Raw genomic sequence first — 9,008 nt, 5'->3', positions numbered from 1 at the left:
GAAAGAAAGAAAGAAAGAAAGAAAGAAAGAAAGAAAGAAAGGAGGGAAGGAAGGAAGGGAGAAAGAGAGAGAGAAAGAGAGAGATGCAGGTGCAAATCAAAACTACAATGAGATACCACTTTACACCCACTGAGATGCCTGGAATCCAAAGGTCAGATAACAACAAGTGTTGGTCAGAACTATCATGCATTTCTGGTGGGAATGTAAAATGATACAGTCACTTTGGAAAACAACCTGGAAGTTTCCTCAAATGGCTAAACATAGAGTTACCGTAGGATGCAAGGACTCCAATCCTAGGTATATGCGAAGAGAAATGAAGACATATGTCCACACATAAACTTGTACACAAAAGCTTATAGTAGCACTGTTTACAATGGCCAAAACATGGAAACAACTCAGAGGTTCATCAGCAGATGAATGGACACACAAAATGTGGTACATCCGTACAATGGGATATCATGTGGCCATAAAAAGTAAGGAGGTACTGATACCTGCTACAACACAGATGAACCATGAAACCATTCTGTTAAGTGAAAGAAGCCAGCCACAAAAGCCCACAGACATTTTATTCATATGGAAGCCCAGAACAGGGAACTCTATAGAGACAAAAAAATAGATTAGTGATTCCCAGAGTCCTGGGTGGTAGAGGAGGATGGGAGGTGATAACTCAAGGATATGGGGTTCTTCATGAGTGATGAAAATTTCTAAAACTGACTGTGGTGACGGTTGCACCTGTCTAGGAATATACCAAAAACGATTGAATTGTATACTTTAAATGAATTGTACGGTATATTTAATTATATTTCAATAAACCTGCTTTAAAAAGAGCCTCAAAAATATAGGGTTGTCATGTCTGGATGGGATGGCTAGAACTGAGGATTACGTCCACACAAAGAGAAAGGCAGCATCAAGGCTGACCTGAGAAGCAGCACGGGACCCTGGCAGTACCAAGGGTTTTTTTATGTGACATGATGAATTGTTTCCTGCTTTTTTTTTTTTTTTTAAGAGATGAGGGTCTTGCTATGTTGTCAGGCTGACCTTGAACTCCTGGGGTCAAGCAATCCTTCTGCCTCCATCTCCCAAGTAGCTGGGATGACAGGGGTGCATCACCAGGGCTGGCAATATGATGAATTGTTGAAGCCAGCTTGCATTGTTTTTGTTGTTGATGTTGTTTGCAAACAACTAAATGTTTTATGTAAAAGGGAGTTTAATATAGGGAATTAGCTGCTTATAAAACCTTTGTAAGTACTGGGTGGCCAAGCTCTAAGCTGAATCCCCAGAAATGATTGCTAGAACACTGCAAAACTGCCCAATGAAGCTGCTACTTCTGTCCCCTATCAGGAAGGTGGGGACGTAGGAGACCACCACTGGAACTATCACACTCAAGAACACAGTGCTTTATTTGTGACTCCGGGTTAGAAAGCCATTGCCAAACCACCACAAGCCACCTATCAGCAGCACCCAATGAAGCTGGTGAATGAACATGGAGTACTACTTCAGAAACCGTAACCATCTCCTACACCTTATTTGCTAGAAGAAAACAGTCAAAGCAGCAGAAGGATATCTATTTGACTTCTACCTTCCAGATGTCTCTCACTTAATGATCAACTTCTTTGTTCTTTAGTCCTACTTCCGTCTCAGATCTATCTGGAATCATTTTGCCTTCTGCCTGATACGTATTATTTATAATTTTCTGAAGATCTGCTTGTGAAGACTTTTCAGTTTTGGTTTTCTTAAAAAGATCTTTGTTTTGCCCTTGTTCTTGAAAGATTATTTTCTTTCAGGACATAAAGGATAGACATGTAGTTATTTTATCTTAGCAAATGAATATTGCCATCCTTAGGGATCTATTGGCTACAGGCACTTCTGATACTAAATGGTGAAGTTTCAGTACAAGAAATAGAAGCCAGCAGAAAAGGAATTTGATACAGGGAAATAGGTAGTAAAAATCATTCAGTACACGGAAAAATGATCTCTGTTTGGACCTCCGGAAAAGACTCTCTGAACACCAGAAGTAACTCCATAGAGGAGCTGCCACTTCTGTGACAGTCAGGCTAGTATAAAGCCACCTGTAGAACTTAGCTGGGTTTTGTGACACAGCACTGTGGCCACCATAACTGCAGTTGTGTCCTCCATTCCCACAAAGCAGGGACTGGATAGTGGAGAGCCGATGCAGGAAAACTCCGTGTTTTCAACAATCTTGTTTGCCAGGAGAAAACAAAGAAAACTGCAAAAAATATGGCCTGTCTCACATCTGCTTTCTAAATTCTGAAAAGCTAATTTGCGTAACCCAACTTCAAGAGTATCTACAAAATGTAACTTTTCATTTCCTACCCTTCACAGTACAGTAAGACACCCTAGAAGGAGACAGGAAGAGTAGAAAGGATCCCTGCTGTCAAATGGCATGCAGTGGAGGGGCCTGAAGTGGCCAACGGTTTTGACAGTGGGGAAGCTGAGGAGGCAAGATGCCCCTCTCTAAAAAAAATTGAAATTAAAAAGGGAGGAGTGCAGAAGATTTGAGGATTCCTGTGAAGGAAGGAGGAGAGAGAGGTAGTAGTAGAAAGAGGGGACATACAGTTTCAAGATAATTTTGGTTGATTGTTTTTCTAAAAATGGTGGAGAATCAAATGTGTTTATCTATGGAAAGGAAGGTGTCAATCAAAGAGAACAGAGGGAGGGAGTAGATGCTTGATGAAAGGAGAACCTGCAGATGGTGGAAGGGGATGTTCATGGTATATGGAAAGATGGTCATATTTTGCTAAGTGATATAAGCATATTTTAAAGTGAACATTGTATGATAACCTTCCATTTACAAATATATAATAGATACATTGAAAATACTCACTGAATTGTCAGACATCCCTTATAGAGACAAAACTCAATTTCAATGCTGCAAAGCTACACTATTGAGATGGAGCAGCCCCAGCCAATAGCACAGGCATGGGCAGGGTGTGTAGTAACTGGAGAGCAGGATAAGAGTGGGAGAGGGTGAGATACAAGACAACAGACTCATACTTTTAAAATTATTATTATTATTTTTTGAGACAGAGTCTCGCTCTATCGCCCAGGCTGGAGTGCAGTGGTGAGATCTCAGCTCACTGCAACCTCTGCCTCCCAGGTTCAAGCGATTCTTTGCCTCAGCCTCTCAAGTAGCTGGGACTACAGGCATGTGCCACCACGCCCATCTAATTTTTTTCTATTTTTAGTAGAGATGGGTTTCACCATCTTGGCCAGGGTGGTGTTGAACTCCTAACCTCGTGATCCACCCACCTTGGACTCCCAAAGTGCTGTGAGCCACCACACTTGGCCAGCAGACCCATACTATTGAAGGCCACATGCCCATGAGACTGGCTTGCTCCATAGCTGAAGTCATGACGCCGACTTTCCCACCCTCCCATATGCTGAGGAACAGCCTGCCATCAGTTCTTCTGGAGCTCAGCTCAGAGACCTCGGCATAGCATCCTCTATCCCCACTCACCCTCAACAGATGCCTTCAACAGTTGTGGAGACATACAAGTTCCCCCATAGTAGTCTTGAGACACATCCTTAAAAAGCACTGATGTGACTGCAACACGGTCCCCTCATGTTTCCTGCCCTCTTCCCTTAAATCATCACCAGAAGGATCTGCTGACTAAGGCTGTCCCTTAAATATACGACTTCCTTGAAATTAACTTGACACAGCTTAAACTAACTTAGCTGTTCTCAATCCCTGTCTTATCTCTCAACATGACTGTTTCTTATGCCAACATTATGCCAAACTGTAGATATGTATGAATAAGCAGAAATATAATCCTATATTTTCCAAGAAAAATCATATATCAAAATGTTAACAGTGTTTTTTGAGTGTCAGGAACTGCATGTAATTTCCATTTTCCCCTTTTGACTTACTGCACTTTTTACTCTTTCTACAACGATCTTGTATTATGTTTATGAATAGTAAAAAAAATAATAAAGGTTGTTAAACAGGACACAAGTAGAAAGTTGTCCTTGAATTATAAAATTACTAAAGTGTTGAAAATAACTAAAATGCTGAATAAAATAGTATTTAAGCTGAATAAAACATAAGTCATACTTAGGCATGAAGACAGAGACAGAGAGGTATGCAAGGTGCCAGAGCCAGATTTGGACTTGAGGACACACACAAAACTGTGTGAATTTGAGAGCCTCCTTGGCTTCCTCATTATCCAAACCACTGGCCACATCAGGTCCCTACACTGCATGCCATTTAACAGCAGGGACCCCTTTCACTATTTCTATCTCCGTCTAGGGTGTCTTATTGTACTGTAAAGGCCAGGAAACAAAAAGTTTTTTTTGTAGATACCCTCAAAGTTGGGTTATGCAAATTAGGATTTCAGGACTTGGTAGCTTCTCAGGACTAGCAGGACAGAAGATAAAGCCTACTACCCAACAAGAGGGAAGTCTAACAGGAGATTCCCCCAAAACTGTGATGCCGCAGGGCCACGTTCCAGTATAAAGGTGGCCTAAGAAATAAATTCTTCCATCCCTACAGGACTGAAAGGAAAACTGCCCTTTTTGGATCCTGATGCTTATCAAATTGAGCTGGGGGTGAGGAATCTCCCTTCAGAATTTGTAACGGAGCCTGCCCTCACGAATTTACCTGACCGGGAACTATCCCCCTTCCTAAAAGATAAACAAAATACACACACACAAAACCTGGAGCAAAAGATGTGAATATGTGTGTGTGTATATATATATATATATATACACACACACACACACACACACACACACACACGCACACACATAAACAGGGCACTATGAGTGAGTTCCAGCAGAAACAAGACAGCAGATTCAGACCCAGATTTTAGATGCTGGAGTTATAAAACCTAGTATATCCAATAAGTATTTTGATATCATTTAATAAATAAAAGAGTCTTGAAAATATCACAAAAGAGCAAGCAGATATGACTCGCTAGCTCTCCCCGTGACACACGCTCACACCGGGCTCGAGGTGGCGGTGGCGGCTGCGGCGGCAGCGGCTGGGACTCCGACCCCTGGGTTGAGGATGCGTTCTCCGTGGGGGCGTTGGAACTGCCGGCGGGGACCGCTGGGAAGGCGGGGACGAGGATGAGAACGTCAAAGCTAACTGGGATGACGATGATGATTAAAAAAAAAAAAAAAAAAAAAAAAAAAAAAAAAAAAAAAAAAAAAAAAAAAAAAAAAAAAAAAACAAAAAAAAAAACGGAGGAAGGAAAACCAGAGGTAAAAATTTCAGAAAAGAAAAAAATAGCAGAGAAGATAAAAGATAAAAGAGAAAGAACAGCAACAGAAGAAAAGGCAAGAAGAAATTAAAAAGAAGTTACAAGAACCTGAAGAACCTGAAGTGCTAACACAAGAAGAACAATTAGCAGATAAACTGCGGCTAAAGAAATTACAGGAAGAGTCCGACCTCGAATTAGCAAAGGCGTTAATAATAGTTTATGGAGTAGATGCTATGAACCCATCTTCAAGAGATGACTTTACAGAGTTTGGAACATTACTAAGAGATAAAATTACACAATATGAAAAGTCACTATATTATGCCAGTTTTTTGGAAGTCTTAGTTCGAGATGTGTGTATTTCATTGGAAACTGATGATTTGAAAAAGATTACCAATTCACTGACTGTGCTTTGCAGTGAAAAACAGAAGCAAGAAAAGCAAAGCCAAGCCAATAAGAAGAAAGGTGCGGTTTCTGGAGGGGGGTTAAAAGCCACCATGAAAGATGATCTGGCAGATTATGGTGGTTACAATGGAGGATATGTACAAGACTATGAAGACTTCATGTGACATTTTTATCTTCTCCTGGTGTCATCTTTATGTTGCCCACAATCCCTTGAACACGTAGCACAACATCCTTTCTTTTCAGTTCTGCCAAATGCTACAATCAGAAGTGCAGTGTCTTTTGTGCTTATTTAACCCCTTGACACTTTGGTGCTAATGTGCAAATAAGGGAACTTGGACCTTGCTGCCAAGGGGTTAAAATTGGGAACCTCAGTTGCTACTAAATCATAGTTCAAAACAAACCTCATAATGTTGTCATTGTTGCTATCTGATTTCATAGCAGCAGTCACTAAATTGGAAAAATGTTGCAACATGACAGAAAAAAAAAATGTGTAGTATTTACCAGCACCATTCAGTAATACAGCCTTAACCATACCTCCTTGAACTACTTCATAACTTGTCAAGAAAGGCAGTTTGCAGCAAGGGCATGTGGTGTGCACCTAGTAGTAAAATTGCTTTGTCTTAAAATTGAACATAAGGATATTAAAAATACATTGTGAAGAAGACTGCTTATCTCTGAGTGAAGATACTGCGGCTGAAAAGCATTAGTTTGATATAAAATTTAAATGACCAAAACCCTCCAACTTTGAAGCTAAAAAAGGTAAACCTCTCCATTATTGCATTACATGTTGTGGAATCTCTTGAGTGCAAAGACTGTCTAGTTATTTATCAGGCTATTTCTACTGATGAAGTGCTTCAGATGGGAGAGGGAAACTCTTTACCTGTTTTTATTTGCCTGATTTAAATGTCTGAGAAACAAATCTTCGTTCTCTTAGGCTGCAATGGAACAACTTTACCAGGGTTTTGGCATTTCCTTTCCTTTATAAAACATGCTTAGCAAACTGTACCAGTTAACTACAGTTTGGTAAATTGTTAACAATTATGACATCTGCAGTGTTTTATAAAGCAGCTAATTTAATAAAATCACTATTGTGAGGGAAAAAAGATCAAGCAGATATGAAAAAAATCAAACAGTTTATAGAAATGAAAAATATAACAACTGAAATTTAAAACTCAATACACAGGTTTAACATCTAGATACAGCTGAAAGGATGACTAGAGACATGAAAGACAGAACAGAGCTTATCTGACATATAGCCAAGAGAGATAAAGATCTGGAAAATATGAAATAGAACTTAAAGAGACGTGGAAGGTAGACTGAGAAGGTCTATGATATGTTTTGGCTGTGTCTTCACTCAAATCTCATCTTGAACTGTAGCTCCCATAATTCCCACATGTTGTGGGAGGGACCTTGTGGGAGATAATTGAGTCATGGGGGTGGTTTCCCCCATACTGTTCTCGTGGTAGTAAGTCTCACGAGATCTGATGGTTTTGTAAGGAGAAACCCCATTTGCTTTTTGCCTGCTGCCATGTAAGATGTGCCTTTGCCTTCCACCATGATTGTGATGCCTCCCCAGCCACATGGAACTGTGAGTCCATTAAACCTCTTTTCCTTTATAAATTATCCAGTCTTGGGTATGTCTTTATCAGCAGCATACAGTCTAATGGAGGATTACTTTCTATAAATGACAAAGGGTCCTAATCCACAGGTTCAAGAAGCCAAAAATTTTCAACTATAATAAGTAAAAAGAAATGTGCACCCAGAATTTAATAGTGAAGACACATGACATAGTATACTAAATATTAAAATATTAAACAATATATTGTATTTTATAGCATATTGGAAACTGAGTATATATAACTTCCAAACTGGTAGAGAGAAAAGAGAAAAAATATCAATCCAAAAGAAGGCAAGAAAGGACCAAAAAAATCATTGAAAAAACAAGAAAAGAAAACAAAATAGGATGGTAGAAATAAATATATCAATAATAACAGTAAATTGGCTGGGCACAGTGGCTCATACCTGTAATCCCAACATTTTGGGAGGCTGAGATTGTGCCATTGCACTCCAGCCAGCAACAGGGCAGATTACCTGAGGTCAGGAGTTCGAGACCAGCATGGCCAACATGGCAAAACCTCATTTCTACAAAAAATATCAGAATTAGCCGGTCATGGTGGTTCGCGCCTATAGTCCAAGCTACTTGGGAGGCTGAGGCAGGAGAATTGCTTGAACCCAGGAGGCAGAGGTTGCAGTGAGCTGAGATCACGCCACTGCACTCCAGTCTGGGCAAGACAGTGAGACTCCAGCTCAAAAAGAAAAAAAGAAAAGAAAAGGGTGGAAAAGTATGTACCAGGTAAATACTAAATTTCTGAAAAGTGTGTATACCTACATTAATATCAGACAAAATATATTTTAGGACAAAATAGTACTAGAGATTAAAAGGTAACTATATAATGATAAGATATTCAATTTTCCAATTAGGTATAACAGTTATAAACTTCTACAAATATAATAATATAGCTTCAAAAATAAACTAAAATTGGCAGAATCATAAGGAAAATTACACAAGTCAACTATTTCATGAGCTAGTTCAACACACATTTCTGTGATTGATAAAATAAGCAGTAAAAAATCAATAAATTAAGAATATAAAAGATTTGGGCCAGGCATGGTGGTTCATGCTTGTAATTCCAGCACTTTGGGAGGCCAATGTGGGAGGACTGCTTGAAACCCAGGAGGTCAAGACCAGCCTGGGCAACATAGCAAGATCTTGTCTCTACAAAAAATTTAAAAATTAACCAAGCTTGGTGGTGTATGCCTGTCTTCCTAGTTACTCAGGAGGCTGAGGTCAGAGGATTGCTTGAGCCCAGGAGATCAAGGCTGCAGTGAGCCATGATCATGCCACTGCATTCCAGCATAGACAACACAGTGAGACCCTGTCTCAAAAAAAAAAAAGATTTCAACAACACAACTAATAAGTTTGATCTAATGTCAATATATAGAACTCCTCATTTAGTAAGTATAGAATATATAGTGTTTTCAAGCATCCATGGAATATCTACAAAAATAACCATTAAAAATTAAATCCTGGCTGGGCACGGTGGATCATGCCTTTAATCCCGGCACTTTGAGAGGTCGAGGCAGGTGGATCACGAGGTCAGGAGTTCAAGAACAGCCTGGCCAACATGGTGAAACCCCGTCTCTATTAAAAATACAAAAATTAGCTGGGCATAGTGACACATGCCTGTAATCCCAGCTACGCGGGAGGCTGAGGCAGGAGAATTATTTGAACCAGGACCCAGGAGGCGGAGGTTGCAGTGAGCCGAGGTCGTCCCACTGCACTCCCTCTAGCCTGGGCTACAGAGCTAGATGCTGTCTCAAAAA

The 9,008-nt window shown here is 40.0% G+C and overlaps 1 protein-coding gene and 1 pseudogene across 6 annotated transcripts in view; both read left to right on the top strand.

The window, feature by feature from the left end:
- Window positions 1–6,720, top strand: part of LOC108306122 — a 9,652-nt pseudogene extending 2,932 nt beyond the window's left edge. Inside the window, exons 2-4 of the transcript XR_005199263.1 lie at window positions 4,938–5,127; window positions 5,192–5,437; window positions 5,588–6,720. The product of XR_005199263.1 is annotated as a eukaryotic translation initiation factor 3 subunit J-like (transcript). The remainder of the gene's footprint in view (window positions 1–4,937; window positions 5,128–5,191; window positions 5,438–5,587) is intronic.
- PIGZ (phosphatidylinositol glycan anchor biosynthesis class Z) overlaps window positions 1–9,008 on the top strand; it is a 23,625-nt gene that overhangs the window by 5,790 nt on the left and 8,827 nt on the right. The window lies entirely within an intron of this gene.

Source organism: Cebus imitator, unplaced genomic scaffold (genome assembly GCF_001604975.1).
Source record: "Cebus imitator isolate Cc_AM_T3 unplaced genomic scaffold, Cebus_imitator-1.0 Scaffold0, whole genome shotgun sequence".
Classification (NCBI taxonomy): domain Eukaryota; kingdom Metazoa; phylum Chordata; class Mammalia; order Primates; family Cebidae; genus Cebus; species Cebus imitator.
This window is presented reverse-complemented; position numbering and strand designations above follow the sequence as displayed.